Source organism: Heloderma suspectum, chromosome 2, assembly GCF_057233095.1.
Source record: "Heloderma suspectum isolate Gila_16-S chromosome 2, 16-S_ref, whole genome shotgun sequence".
Classification (NCBI taxonomy): Eukaryota; Metazoa; Chordata; class Lepidosauria; order Squamata; family Helodermatidae; genus Heloderma; species Heloderma suspectum.
Window position 1 is genome coordinate 104,834,789 of NC_139459.1, and position 16,280 is coordinate 104,851,068.

At 45.3% G+C, this 16,280-nt stretch overlaps 1 long non-coding RNA gene across 1 annotated transcript in view; it reads left to right on the forward strand.

The window, feature by feature from the left end:
• Positions 1-9,435: 9,435 nt before the first annotated feature.
• Positions 9,436-16,280, forward strand: part of LOC146352580 (uncharacterized) — a 37,310-nt gene continuing 30,465 nt past the window's right edge. Inside the window, exons 1-2 of the long non-coding RNA XR_014787772.1 lie at positions 9,436-9,750; positions 12,915-13,002. This is a non-coding gene — a long non-coding RNA (uncharacterized LOC146352580). The remainder of the gene's footprint in view (positions 9,751-12,914; positions 13,003-16,280) is intronic.

A 16,280-nucleotide genomic window follows, 5' to 3' on the forward strand; every position in this document is an offset into this window, starting at 1 on the left:
TCTCTCTAGGGATGTGTTTCCACACTATCAGCTTCACCTGGCTTGCAACTTTGTTGTGAATGTTTCCCCAGTCGCATCTTCTCCTTATCCAGTGTCCATAGTGCTTAAAGTCCCAGCTTATCATCACTGTAGCCTGGGGCTCTGTGCTGTTTCCACTGAGTTCTAATTGAATTATTTTCTTGATGGCTGGGTGAAGTCTGGGTGGAATCTGAGTTGGATCTGATTACCTCATCCATGTTCCCGCTGCCTCCTCTTGCTGAGTCCCCCCCTCCCTCTCCCCCTTCTGCTCCACTCCAGTTTCCCACTCTGGCCAGTCTCCTCCCTGCATTCCAAGCCCTTTTTTCCCCCTTTAAAGAGAGTTTTAAAGCGCAATTACACTGTAACGAAGGGAGTGAAAAAGCAAAGGCACAGTTGCACGTTAACAGGCACCGCAACCCTTCCCATTGTTCCCACAGTGCGCTGCTCCAGTTACAACTTCTCCACACCATTATAAGTCGCTGACAGAAACATACTTCCAGGTGGGGTGGGATTGGAAGTGAACGTCATCAGACTGGCAGGGGTTGCTCAACCAACCAGAGAAGCTCCCCGCTCCAGGCTCTACTCCCCTTAATGGCAAACTTGGGAACAAGCCTCATTGATCACAGTGGGAGTTACTTCTGAGTAGACTTCCTGGACGTATGCCCAATTCCGCCCATTTTTTTTCCTTCCTCTCTAATATGCATACCCTCCACATCAGTAACTTGCCATAACTCTATCACTCAATCGTGAAATAGCACTAACACGCATTTGCGCTAACATGTGATAGTGCTATTGTGCAGTAGCGCATTAGTTCAGGGGTGCCTGCTGACTCCTGTTGAGGTCAAGGAAGCTTGTTCCATAAAATGCGCTATCGTGCAATTGTGTTAACGTGATAGTGCAAATGTGTGTTAGTGCTATTTCATGATTGAGTGATAGTGTGATAGAGTCATAGCAAGATATTGACATAGAGGGTATGCATATTGATGGAAGACAACTTGAGATAAACCTAATTTCCATGCTGTAGTGGGAGTACTTGTTTGCTTGCGATAGCAGGCTTATCTGCACTAGTGTTCTAGTGCTTATTTTCAATGATGTTTCAAAAGTTGGTCCCTCGGCATCCTACTCCAAAACAGTGATGGAACTTCCAGAAAAGAGGCAGAAGGAAAGAGTTGGGTCACTGAGGTCACAGGCAAGTGAGCGACACACCCACAAGGGCTGGGCTACACGTCCCATGGGCAGGACTATGATACTGAACCCAGTGCAGTTGTGGAAGCAGGTCAGTAATGGAGCTGAAGTAAGCTGGAAAAGTCGGACTATAACCAGTCTCAGAAGAAGTGGTTTTTCTGCGATAAAATGCAGGGCTGGTGCTGAATGGCCACGACATCATGGAAACACAGAGACCTCACCACGCAGCCAGGTTGGAGTAAATTGCTGGTGGAAACACAGCCTAGGTATATGCCGAAACAGAGGCAGAAGACATATGTACTGATCAGTTTAAACCCACCAGGGGAATATAAAATTATTTCCAGCTAGGTTTATACAGTCAGATTACATATACAACTAGCACTAAATCTAAATTTTACTTTGAGTTTTGGTCTCCATTTCAGAAAGCCATTTTGTGCCCTGGAATACGAATTCTTTCTATTGTTTGTCATCATGCAAAGACAGAAAGGGGGGATAGAACAAATTCTCCTTGATGCATTTATTTATCTTCGCATCCACAAGCTGGCTGGAAGAAGGTGCCTAGTCACTTTGGTAGAGTTATCTGCAGTAACACATCTATGGATGCATTTCAGCAAAATGCAGCAATGGGGCTGCTTTTCAGTGTTAGGATATCCATAGATGTGTTACCAGAAATAACTCGTTTACAAGCCTGTAGATAGGGGTAGGCTGGGGCGGGTGGCTGCCCCCGGCCAAAATCTTCTCTGTCCCCCCACATTTGTTGTTTACAAACAAATAATTAAAAAAACAGTTTACAATTTTGTCTTTAATAGACCTGCAAACCCAATGAACTGCCCCTCCCTCCTACTTTTTTGGAGTCCCCACCAGAAATTTTAGGCTGGCTATGGGCCTGCTACTTTATGCGCCAAAGCACATGTTTGGGGGATATTTGTAGTGCTCTCCATGCATACACATGCACATACAAAAGGTGTGCTTTAAAATCCGCTAATTCACCACAGCTAAACACCATGGACCTACCATTAGCAGACAAGGCCTCCAGGACACTTGAGGTCCTTTCAGATGCACTGTAGCCACTGCATCATCATCATCATCATCATGGCAAGCACTGAGGCCAAAGTCACAGAAGCAAGGAAATGACCACTCCAATGTTTAGTTCTCTTTCTTCATCTCGATACCCATCATGCCATTACACAACAGTCATGACTTATGACTGCCTTAGTTTGTATGCAAAAATTCCACTAGCTTCACCACCTTTACTCACAGATAAACTGGATTTTCCTTAGATACTTACGGACTGACTCAGTGACATGACTCAGGCTACATGACTGACTCAGATTGCTCAGTGATCCTGATATTGGCAGGTCTAGTCCAAATTCCAGAGAGGTAGGCATTTAAGTCTTAGAGCAAAACAAAAAAGAGTCCTACGGCACCTTAAAAGCTAATGGATTTATTGTGGCATACACTTTTTTGGACTACATGTTACAATCTGTGAAATTCCTATGAAAAGTTCGAGTATATATAATGCATAATGACCATTTACAACAGCAATAACTGATCATAACACAATTTTCCTAGCTTTAGCAGATTAATTTACCACTTGCAGTGGGAAAGAAAACCTTGGTCTTGATTGAGTCCTAAACAAATAAAATCTAAATGACTGAATCAAATTTATTGGATTATAATTTATAATTTATTTCATTTTTAAAAAAAAATCATTTGTATACCACCTTTTTTCCTCCTTAAGGAACCTAAGGCAGTGCACATAATTCTCCTCCTCTCCATTTTAGCCTCACAACAACAACCCTGTGAGGTGGGTTGGGCTGAGAGTCTTTGACTGCCCAAAGTCACCCAGTGAGCTTTCATGGCCGAGTGGGGACTAGAACCCGGATTTCCCAACTCCCAGTCCAACACTATAGCCATTACACCACACGGGCTCAGTAATGCTGATACTATTCATTTCTATGGAATCACTCTCCATTTTGAAACTCTGCTTCTGAAGAGGAGTTCTAAAGTATCTTGGTTTGTAGGATGGGGAAGATGGTTTCCGAAACTGAAATAAGATGACAGTTCTTATCAAGGCTGCAAGAAGATCACTCCCTCTATTTCTGAACTTCAGAAGTAAGTGTTGATCATTGTGTGGCCCAAACAACAACACCCATGCACAAAAGCGAGCATCAGCAGACTCAGGGGAACCCCAAGGTTTGCAGAAATACCAAAAAAAACCCAAGGAAAAAAACTCAGGGTTCAGAATACTGAACAGAACAATCCACTCTGCAACAACATTTTGCTACAGGCCCTATTTGTTCAGGTATATTTCTGAATTAGGGAAAGTTGATTTCCCATTCAGGTTTGGAGAGTCTTGCAATCAGGAGTCATCCTCTGTTTGCCCATATGTTTTTAATCTTTTTCCATGGGAGGATAATATTAATGAGAAAGCAAATTTGCATTTACTTATATGAAAAGTAATTAATATAGAAACTTGACCTCATCTATACTAGCCTTTCATTATTGTTCATCAATTAGTCATTAGTATTACTAATAATGTATTAGTAATCATAAGTACACATGTGTAGAATGGATGGTATTTATATTTTTATTTGTTGCGATCAAAACAACATTCTGTGATATGGGATGCTTTTAGACAAGGCTTTTATTGTGCAATCACCCTGCCTTGTTCACAGAACTTTATGGGGAGTGGGGGCAGATGTAGTTGCTTTCCATTTGTAATTCTGCCATGTTTTCCCACTGTTTCTTCTGTCTTTTTTCTTTCCATTACCGGAGGAAAAAAACAAAACATTGCCTTTTGATTGGTAGCACTAAAAGCCCTCCATCTGGAAGCACCCATGGTGGTAGAACTTCCAGCAACCAGAGTCTTCAACTTATGTCTACAATCTACCACTGATTGTGGCTACTAACCATATCAGAGGAGATGGGATATACTTAAAGATCATGGACTGATAGAAGCTGCACTCTCTGTCTCCAAACTCAGTCAATGAACTTAAGGATTTAAAGGCAATGTTCAGTAGCATTAGAAACTGTGGGTTTATGAGAAGAAAAATCCTGTTGGAAGTCAGTATACTAGTAGTATTCCCAAATTTCTATAGTGGGCTTGTCCACATATGCATAAACTTTGTAGTAAAACAGTATGAGGAAACATACTAGTTACTAGGAATGGCCAAATCTGTCAATTTTGGTTTTCCTCTGTTTCTATTTTTTTCAATCTAAAGTTCATTCCATCTCATTTCTGCATCAGTCTGTAATTTTTTTTAAAGTCCATGTGAAATTTCATAGGTGTTTTCATGCTTACTTCTCCTAATATATGCATTTTTGTATACAGTGTTGCCTAATCCCTCTAATAGAATGTATTTTGGTATATTATTTTAACTCATATACACTTTTTGTGTGCAATTTTTGATCAGAGAACTGCATCACAAAATTCAAAGTGCAAATACTGACAGATAACTGTGGTTTGGTTTGCAAGTTGGTTTGGGAAATGTGAATTAAAATGGGAACTAAATGAATTGCTCCCTTATCTCTAGTAGTTACTAGATTTAGTCATGCATAACAATGCTGCCACTATAATGCACCATGCTGGGAATGGAGAGAAAGGAAATATCCTCTTGTTCTTTCTTATGAGGAAGGGAGCAGACCCAGTAGTATCAATGCATACAGAAGATTGTTGATAAAGAATAGCTCGGTGACAGAGCACATGTTTTGCATGCAGAAGATCCCAGGGTCAATGTCTGCTGTTTCCAGTTTAAGAGGATCATGTAAAGGTAATATGGAAGTGCTCTCTCTGGCTGAGAGTCTGGAGAGCCACTGCTCACTGAAGTAGACAATTCTGAGCTAGACAAATAATCTGACCCAGTATAACACAGCTTCCTCACCTGTGGAGGAGAACACAAGCTAGGCAGGGATGGGCAATTTGTGGCCCTCCAGACATTTTGGCCAACAACTCCGATCAACCCTAGCCAGCTCAGCCAATGGTGAGGGATCATGGAAATTGCAGGCCCAAACATCTAGAGGGCCACAAGTTGCCCATTCCTGAGCTAGAGTTTCTTGCAGCACTGAACAACTACCCATCTGCTGGCTAGTAGCTACTCCTGTTCTCCAGTGGTTGGTTTCTGTATCTCTAATGCTTCAACCTGCACAGAAGCTATACTGTAGCCTTCCCCAACCTGGTGCCCTCCAGATGTGTTGGACCACAACTCCCACAATTCCCAGGCAGCATGGGAATTGTCAGCATGGGAATACTGACTTGGAAATTAAGTTTTCTAATCCCATATGCTTGTGTATGTATGAGCTGGCTATGGCACTCTGTAGTGGGGAAAGAAACTTTGCACATGCCCAGAAGCATTCTCCATATTGTTACTTCACATATTCCAGTAAAGCTGAAATAAGTTCTGAGTCTTGAGTGATCCTAGGCTTCAGTGCCTGAAAGATCAATGGCAGGTCATAAAGCAATCACTAACACAATTTCCTAAAAATTATGTGGATAATTTCCAAGTCAAATCAGTGATCAGTGACCATACGTAAGGGCCATATTAATAAACTAATTCTCCAGTAAGCACTTCCTACCACTGCTTTCTAGCATTTCTTTTATTACAATAGCAATATATGCCTCTGGGACAACCTAGTAGGCATGACGTGGGAGATCTCCAATTAGGATCTCCCTTCAAAAACCCAACTCTAATTAGCAGCCACATGTTACTGCTTTAGGGGAGTGGTACCCGGAGAGAACGTGTTTAACACTTTCCTCTCAATGTAACCCACCTCTCAAAGCTGTGAAGAGGGGAAAGACAGGTACAGCATCTAAACCTGAATTTGTTTTTCTTTGCAGAAAAAATCAGAGCTTTAGAAATTGGGGGGGGGGGGACACAACTTACATCAAGGAAAGGACATGGGATGAGATGGCTAAACACCCAATCCAAGACAACCATTTTCCTGATCTTCAAAGCACATGTATGGGGCTGCTAATTAGTAAAGAAGTAGAAGAAATCATAAACAGATGTCCCATGAGTCTACTGTGGTCCTGACTTTCCCCAGTTTACAAAAATGTGTGGTTTTCCAAAAGTAGAGTTTTCAACTGACTTTGCTCTTTTCACTAAGTTGAGTGATCATAAATCTTATCCTGCTCTAAAGGATAGCAAACCTAGTGCTCCACTCCAGTAAAAGCAAAGGAAGAGATATGCATGTGTATTTAAGATTTTAAAAAGCATAGTCCCTTGGGTGGATTCAAATGAACACTTTCAGGATGGAAGCCACTTAAAGATACCATGTGATGGCTGTTTTCTATGGAGAGATGACTGTCAGGTCAAGTTCAAATATAAGCCGTTCCCCCATGATCAGTTTTGCACACATTGCATTGGTAATACTGATGTTCACTCAAATCACATACCAGTAGCCCAATGCTTGAATTATGGGATAACGGTAAGGAGGAGCCCTATTCAGGTGTTCTCTATCTGGGGCTAATAAACATGTGAGGAAAGGGAGTCTGCTAGCCCTGCCCCCTCTGTCATCACATTCATTGCCCCCTACTTGTGGAGGGTGACTGTCTGAAGAGGACAGCAATCTTGAACACTGATCTTCCAGCATTCTCAGTCCCACGGAGAGCCTCCACCTCTTCAGAAAGTCACCTTCTACAAGTAGAGGGCAATGAATGTAACAATGGAGGGGAGGGGCTAACGCATTCTCTCTCCTAATATGTTTATCAGTCACAACATGTAAAATGTCTGAATAGGGCTAGGCTCTTAATGAAACCCACAAGTCCCACCTCCTGACTACTTCCAATTTAGCCAAATCATGGCCCCCACAGCCTTCTAAAAACAATACCTGAGGGGGTTGCTGCAAAAGGTAAGGAGATTTAGCCCCTTTCTGAGCACTGCAGCATCCCACATTTTCTTTGAGGGCACTGATACAAGAGGTATGCTCATGATGCAGATCTCAAGATGTTACCAACACAATATGGGAGCAAACCACAAGTTCTTGACATCTACAAAGGTTGCATTTGAATCAGGTCTCAGTAGCCTCTGGTTATGCAATGAGGCAAACATTTCCATGCTCGATCTAGGTTCCTAGCTTCTGGAGCCATTCTGGGACTGTGGTAATGACTGCTGCTCTGTGTGGCCAGTGAAGGACACTGATGATGTCCTCACCCTGCATCTAAACTAGCTGCATAGTACATTGTTAAGGCTGCAATTTTAAGCACCTACTAGGGAGAAATTTCCATTGAAAGTGACAGGGACGGTCCTACCATTGGATAAAGTGAGGCAGCTGCTTCAGGTGACTCATACTAAGCAGCACGGAAAATGGCAGTGAGGTCCTGGAGGGCAGAGCTGTGTGCGCCATGTGGCCTGCCCTGCTCCTCCTTAACTTGCCTACTGCCTTCAGGCGGGGCAGAGGACACTGTTCTGTCACAACTGTTGAAGTCAGATTCAACTTCCATTTTGGTCAGCTTTTGTACACAGAATTGGGAAGTGGGTGCCATCTTGTCCTTCGCCCCAGGCAGCAAAATGTCTTGGGCCAGTCCTGCTCAGTGGCATTTACTGCCGTGTAAAGATGCTTTGGATTGTGTTTTGGCACATCTTGGTCTTCATTGCTGCAAATATTTGTTTGAATCCACAGTGACCTTTCCTGGAAAGGAAAGGAGTGCTTCAACATTCAGCTCGCACTGCCTTCTTAATGAAAATGGCTGCCTCTGTAGACCACAATCGCAACATCTTACTGGAGAAGAACTGTGAGTGAAGCTGCTTAATTTCTAAAACAAGTGCTCACAGGGCTCAAGGTAGCCTGGCAAGCACTCTGCCTTGGAAACTATTTCTGTAATCCAAGATATGGGGGTGGAGGCCTGGTTGTTATGAGAGAATGGCACTCTGGACATGTTCAAAGGCACTCTCACTTAATAGTTAATATTACTTCACATGTTCCAAAATTCTGAAATAGGGAACTAAGCTTTGCTCAGATAAGAGGGAGAAAAGTATTGCCTAGAAGCTAGAAGAGTTGGATTAGTACCGCTGTCTCCCCTGGACTTAGATAACTCCCCAAGAGGAGTTATCAGGAGGGGAAAGCTACAGCAGCTAATTTTCCTCAACTTGCAGCCTGACACCTACCTAAGCATGCAAAAACTTTACAAGGCACCCTTGTAATTTGACCACATACACATCACTGTAGATTTTTATACTACCTGTGGTTTAGTGCTGTCTCCAAAGTCAGAAATATCTGCTTAATCACCTCCAGGCTCCTGGCTCTGGAATTCTTTTCCTGGTTATAGGAATTCACTACAGAGAAACTGCAGTGAAGCATCTACTGTCCAGACTCCTGATAATAATTCAGTACGGAATATAGTGGAGACGATGACGGTTAAGCACACACACACAACTAAGAAGGTTACCAGTCAGTATTTTTAAACTGAAAGTGCAGGTAGCAAACCCAGTGCTCCGCTCCAGTAAAAGCAAAGCAAAAGCGGAGGGGAGAATATCGAACTCGGCTTAATCATCAACAAGATGACAAATCTCCTGAAGGGAATATTTGTCTCAACTTTTTCAGACACTGTTCTCTCTCTCCTTCCGTTTCCCCAGCAGACTTTCAACAACTTGAGGCAGACTGAAAATGAGACAAGAGAGCGAGAGCTGGCGATCAATCTGGAGATCCACGTCCAAAAAGAATCTAACGAAAGTTTGGCGCCGGAATAAAACATCGGGTATAAAAAAATATATAGGACCAGGGAAGAAGGCAAAAAATAACACGAAGTCGCTTAAGAGGGAAGGAGAGCGAACCATCCCGATTTTCGCTGAAAAGCCGATTCTAGCCTCAGAATGGGATGATAGATACTCCGAACACGCAAACCGTATTAAGAACATCTGCAGGTTCAAACCGCAGATAAGGAAACGTCGATGCCATTTATCCGGACAGTGAAAGAAAAAGAAGGCTCCGTAGTACTTACACCAAGAGTTTGCCCCCTTTTCCTAACAGGCAAAAGTTTACGCTCTTGCACTACAAACTACCGAGGCTTTTGGTTATGTTTGATAAGACTTTCACGCGCTTCTCTGGCGATTCGCTTGTTGTTCATTCACCGCCCCCTTCCTGTAGTAGTAGTAGTATATTAATAATAATAATAATAATAATAATAATAATAATAATAATAATAATAGACTTGTCCCGTTGCCCTCGAACCTGCACAAGCGCCGGAGCCGCCGCCGCCGCCCCCTCAAAGATACGTACGCGCTCTCTTACGCCATCGCTCTCTTCAGGTCCTTTCCTCGGGCTCAGCTGACAAGTGGCGAAGGCGCGCACACGCTCTGCCCGTTCTTCTGTGAAGCGCCCCCGTGAAGCCGCCGCCGAAGTGGGGCTTCTCCCAGCCGGGGTGGCGCGTCCAAGCCCTCCGAGGATCCTCTTGGCGATGGTGGGGCTGCTGCTGCTGCTGCTGCGGCAGCCGTAGTAGTGGTATTTCTGAAGGGCGTCCCCTTGCTGTGGTGCGCCAAGTCCGAGGCCGCTTTCTTCTTTCGTGCCTGGGCGAGCAAAGTTCCTATGGCAGCAGCATCCACTCACCAGGTAACGAGGTTTTCCACAACAAACCTCCAGGTGCATATTCCTTTGGCCAAGCGCCCCCGCCCCTACTGCCCACTCTCTTTCTCTCTCCCTCGTGTGTACACGCGCGCGCGCGCACACGCGCAAGAATGACAGCAGCTACTTGCAAGAGGGGACTTGCTGAATCAAGAAGAGCAAAACGGGTCTCCAACCTTTCCAGCCCCCTTGTGGGAGGTTCTCCGCTGGAACAGTTTCCAGGGGGGCGGCGGATGGGGCGAGGAGAGACAGATGGAAAGGGAAGTTAGTGGGACGGTGTAGAAGGGGTGTCCCCCCCCCCCGCGCGCGCCCTCTCTCTGGGCCCAGAACTTCGAATCCTGCTGGAATTCCCCCTCCTCTTCCCCGCGCCCCCAGGACCCTTCCCTCGCAGCCTACAGGTTGGGCTGAAGCTGGTTTTGTGTCACGGAAAGGGTGTCCCTTGTTCAACCAGCTGCTTGCTGCTGGCCGCCTTTGGGGATGGGGAAAGTTTGCCGTCTCGTGAGGAGGAGGCGGCTCCCCTCCCGGTTCTTTCTGAGGGGGGCAGAGAGAAAAGAACAGGGCAGGCGTCCGCACGCGCCGGCCACTGCACTGCCCGCGCTTTTCGGAGGCTGTGGTGCCTGTGTGTGGACTGTCGGCGAGGGGGAGGGGAGGCAGGCAGCCGAGACGACGGGGCGAGTGAGCGCGCGTAAGGGCTGCCAGCAGCCTGGCGAGTGCCAGGTCCTAAGCGGGGGGCGGGAAACTCCGGGTCAGCGGGGGGCCCGTTAATGCAAAGCCCGAGCGAGGTTCTCCCCCTCCCATCCACACTGGCGAGTGAGTCATCCGAGCAGCCGGGAAAGCCCGTGACAGGCTGGTCGGGACACTTTCCTGTCTTCGCGAGCGATTTTCCTTCCTAGCTGTCCGCTGCACGGCCTGAAGGCCAAATGCCCTTCTCCCTTTCCCCCTTTCTTCTCCTGCTCCTCCGCGTCGATTCCCCTGGCTATTAAACGCTAGAGAGACTTCTCTGGCGCGCACAGGCACACGCCGTCCAAAAGCAATTCCGGAAAAGGGACACGTCATAAAATTCATTTTAAAGGTTGCAGGCCAAGCTGGACAGGAGGAGGATAAAAAGGAAAAAGAAATGGGTTTCAAGTTAGTGCCCAGATTCCTTCGCTGTCTCAAACTGACAGTGAAATGGCTTTAGGAGCATCTGACTGTTGGGCTACTGAGAAACACGCAACGCAGTCCTACAACTGCTCAGAAATCCAACTAACTTCAGCGGAGCTTACTTCCACGTACGTGTCCATAGGATTACAGAATTACAGTACGATCCTATACATGTCTGCTTAGAAGCAAGTCCCACTGAATCCAATAAGACTTACTCTCAGGTAAGTATAGGACTGCAGCCGTAAATACCTCGTTGGATTACAGGCCAGAACCCAACTTTATTCATGTTTTAGGGGTCCTTTCTGTGGTTTGAATTATGGAGACAAAGGTAGGGAGCGTAATAAAATCCACATGCCCCATCGCCTAAATCTGCCCAATTTTAGCCAATCATAGGTCCCTCCATAGCGCTCTAAAAAAGATATCTACATGGCCATAACAAAAGGTAAAAGGGACCCTGCACCCTTTGTCTGCCCTGTGATTCAAGCACTGGTATAACTCCAAGAACAATGCTGACGCTAAGCATGCAATCCTATATATGTTTACACGCAGCTAATCCCCAATATATTCAATGAGAGTTCTTCCCAGGTAAATGTGTATAGGATTGCAGCCTAAATGTTAGAAGTAGTTATTTCAAAATATTACAACTGGAAAAGTTGTAGCAATTTTTAAGGTGATATTGTGGGGTACTTTATTATATTTATTATATTTATTTATTATTTCTATGCTGCCCAATAACCAAAGCTATTTGGGCTGTTACTTTTGTGACCATAGGCGAGTAGAGTGTGTATATAAAATACACTTTTGCAGATGACAAATTCCAGCCATAAATACTTTGCTAATCTGAAGAAATGTGTTTGGGGGATTAAAGAAAATTAATATTTTATTAGTCATCTCCTACAAAAAAAATCAGAGTTGCTAGATTTATTCCTGACGAGGCTCCTGTAACTTCTACAGCTTTATGATAAGCACAAAATTCAGCAGTGACACTTTTTAGGGTGATGGGGAAAGTTATGCCTGCTAAATTTCCTTCAATTACACAACTATTAAAAGCACAGGAAACTGCCAGGGAAAAAAGCTGACATTTTTATCCGGCAGGGGTGGCCCTCCAGATGCTTTGGCCTACAACTCCCATCAGCCCTAGCCAGCCTAGCCAATGGTGACAGCTCATGGGTGTTATAGACCAAAACATCTGGAGGGCCACAAGTTGCCCACCCCTCCGCACCTTGTATAGTTCCTTTAGAGTTCTGACTGGTTCTGACTGAAACCCGGAATGGATTCACTGCCCCACTGACATGGGAGCTACCAGTCTCCACTGCTCAGATCTACTCCAAGTGCGTGGGAGGTGCTGTTTTAATTCCCACAATGAGCTGGGGCAGCACTACTTTGGGGGCTTTGTGGAAAATGAAAATAGCAGCACCTAGACACAGTTGCCCAGCACTGATCAGGGTGACCCCCCCCAATTAAATGGAGCCCCAGGTAGGGATGGACGAAAGTCACTTACCTGGTCCCGCAGCTTGCTTTGCGGTGGGGGGGAGGCACTCCGTTCCTCCCCGCCGAAATTCTGGCCGGGGGGAGGCGCCCCGTCCCTCCGGCCGCGAATCCTCCTGGCCGGCCGGGACGCAAATGGCGGCCGCCGTAGCTGCCGCTGTTTGCGTCCCTGCAGTCAGCCGTGATAGGCTACGTAAATCCTTACGTAGCCTATCACGGCTGACTTTGGAAAAGGAAAAAGGTTATTTTTGGAAAAAGGCTATTTGCGTTGCCCTTATTTTCGCCGTAGTCTATGTAAATGTTTACGTAGACTACACATGCCCAAATAAGGAACGCAAATGGCGGCGCCCATGGGCGCCGCCATTTGCATACGTGCTTCTTCTTTTTTTTCCCAAAGTCAGCCGTGGTAGGCTACGTAAGGATTTACGTAGCCTGTCACGGGGGTTTTGGAAAATCTAGCCATGATAGGCTACGTAAATCTTTACATAGCCTATCACGTTTGTTGTTTGTTTTTTTTACAGGGAAATAGCGGCGGCGGCAGCCGGTCGGAAGACCAGCCGCCGCCAAACCGCCGCCGGGACCCTCCAGCGCCAGGGACATTCGCCAAAGGTAAGTCCCATTCCGGGGGGGGGCGGACCGTTTCTCCACCAATTTTGGGGCCCGAATGCGTTGGCATTCGGCCTCCCAGAGATTCGTGGAGAAATTCTCTGCCATCCCTAGCCCCAGGGCAATGAATCTTGTTGATATGCTGGCAGCTGGCAAAGGATGTCAAACACTGATGCTGGACCCGAGTACGAAATTTCTCTTGAAGAATGAGACATAAGAAATGAAGCTGATGTGCACATTCAGAGCACCATGCTGAATTTTAAGTATGAATCACAGCTCAACCCTCAAACCTATTTCCGGGGGGGGGGGGGCTGGAAAAATGTTTACCCTTGAAGATTGAGATAACAGAGCAAAAGCTAGTGTACATGTTCAGGACAACATTCTGCATTTCAAGTGCAAACCCAAGCTCAACTGCGTTCACCAGTTTTAAATATGTAAAACACAACACACTGCAATATCTGACTTAAGGATTGAGAAATCACAATGAAACATGGTATATATATTTACAATATAATTATCCCTTCCCCCTGACATACACCTGTTTTGAAAGGCAGAAGGGAAAACATAAAATAGATTGCAATACTATATCAACCTTGCAGATTGAGTTACTGGAATACAGTTGGGTGTGCATGTTCAGGACACAATTCCTACATTTCATGAGGTCAACCTGAGGTCACCCTTGTTTGCAAGAGGACCAGGATCAATCAGGACCTCTCAAATACAGTGTTTTACTATTTGATAGTGATTACACTTCTTACTCACCTTTCCCTAAAACTCAGATGCAAGGCATGTTACAAATTAACAACACAAAACCAGCAGTAATTAAAAAGAAACTAGAATAAAATACTGTAAGAACAGCACACTGTAAAAGGAAACATCATATCAGATCAAACACCTTCTGAAAGAGAAAGGTATTACAGTCTTTCCAAAGAAAACTGAAGTTTGGACCAAGCAAGGCCCCTGAGGGAGGCAATTCCAGACAGTTGTAGCACTACAACATAAAAAGCACTGTCTCTGGTAGCTGCCAACATAACCTTCCAAGATACTTTCACATGGGAAAGGATATCTCCAGAGGATCTAAGACACTTGCAAAGTATCATTGAATTGTGCTGCTATCAAGTGATGAACGTTTATGTGCGAACTCACTTGTAGACAAGGGGCGGTTGAAGGATCCTGTTTTCTTTGTTTTGTTCCTTGAAACCAATCGAAAGAAGAAGAATGCATTTTAACCAACGTGTCTAAAAAAAAAACGTTAAAGAAAATCGTATATTTAAAAAAACTATTAGCAACTCCCTCATTTGTTCTCTTCGCACCAGTAATTAGAGGTAACTGATGCTATTTTTTATTTTGAATTTCCCAGGCCCCGTAATGCCTTCTCTTAGCAATTCTTGTGAAACGTTTCTCCCCTCCAACTCCATCTCAGTTTTACTGGCTCAGAGGGCATGATAAGCTTTATGAAATGCTGTGCTAGTAACAGGCTTATGGTCTATATCTTCTTATAAGGGTTAAGAGAAGCCCTTCTGGATCTGACCAAAGGCTTATCTAGTCCGGCATTCCCACCGTGTTTCCCACCATGGCCAACCAGGTGCCAATGGGAAGCCCATAAGCAGGACATGATGGCAATTGCTCTCCCCTGCTGTTGTTTCCCAGAACTGGTATCAAGAGCTTGGATGTGGAAATGTAATATCTTCTGTTAGGTATTTACGTGCTGTAATTCTGTGGGGGTCCTACACTGACCAAGGTTGGTGAGCATTTGGAGGCACCGTTTCAGGTGACTGGTAAGGCCTGAAGCTTCCTGCTAAGGGTTTTGTGGCCCCAGTTGGGAGATAGAAATTACCTTTGAGGCCAATTCTACTCACCCACTATGAGTTTTGTGGCTTTAGGGGAGCTGACAGGGGAAGGCCTCCTGAGCCAAAAATTGGAGAGTCTTGAGGGATGGCGATCAAAGATGCCACTCTACGGGCAGCGAATGTCCTGCCCAATACAATGCCGGGCTACTCTAGGGATGGGTGGATTCCCTACTTGCTGCTCCGGGGGGGAATCCGCCCACAGGGAGAGGTGATCTGGTCCTCCCCTCAGAATCCTCTTCGACTGGCTCCGCTCCGTGGCAATTCTGCGGAGCCGCTGGCCGGCTCCATAGCACCAGCGATATGGCCGGCATTGTCCTGCCGTATCCGTGGCTGAGGGCTCACTCCGGATGCAAATGGCATCCGCTATGCCATTTGCGGCCATAAAGCTCTTAGATTAAGCCAAATGCAGCTGTAAATGGCTGCATTTAGCTTAAACTAAGAGCTTTACAGCCATAAATGGCGTGCGCTTTGCCATTTGTGTCTGTGGCTTTTCCCGCGATGGGGGAAAACCACAGATGCAAATGGCGTAGCGCATGCTGTTTGCAGCCGTAAAGCCCTTAGTTTAAGCTAAATGCAGCCATTTACGGCTGCATTTGGCTTAATCTAAGAGCTTTATGGCCTCAAATGGTGTAGCGGACGCCATTTGAGTTCAGAGTGAGCCCTCAGCCAGGGATACGGCACAGCAATGCCGGCCATATCACTGGCGCTATGGAGCCGGCCAGCAGCTCCACAGAATCGCTGCGAAGAGGATCCAGCCCCAGACAGTTCTGGAGGGAGGCAGAGGTGAGTTGTGCCATTCCGCCACGGACTCTGGAGGCCGGGTTCTATTGAATCCAGCCTCCTTGGGGTCCGTGGCGGATTTCTCTGACATCCCTAGGCTATGTTGGCTCAGAGAAGGTGCCCGCTTAGTTTCCCCTTCGCAGATCTGAGAACTTTCAATAAATGTGGCTCAAATTTCATACCAAATACTTGTGTCTTGTCTCTTTATTTTCCATCCTTACACCAGAAAACATTATGCAGAAGATCCTGCTGTAATAAGAGTGATGCTTGAGCATCTCACCCTCATGATCTCTAGGTGTTATATGCAGTTAGCAGTGCTTGATACTGGTAGATAAGTTTCCATTATCTTATATATATGTGCGTGCGTGTGTGAGTACACATGTATTTTGCAAACTTTCTTGTAAAATACAAACTACGTTGATGTTTATTGATACTTCCTAAGATTTTAGGCGACTAATGGGAACTTATCACTAGTGCAATGAGAAGCTAGCACTTCCTAAGGCAGAACTGAAAAGGAACGAATTATTTTTCAGATATTTTCTTGCACTTTTTTGTATTTCATACACGTTATATTTTAACAACATTAAAATAATTCTAAGTTTTCTTGAAAGATGTTGTACTCCATGAAACAGTTTGATTACAGATTTCCTT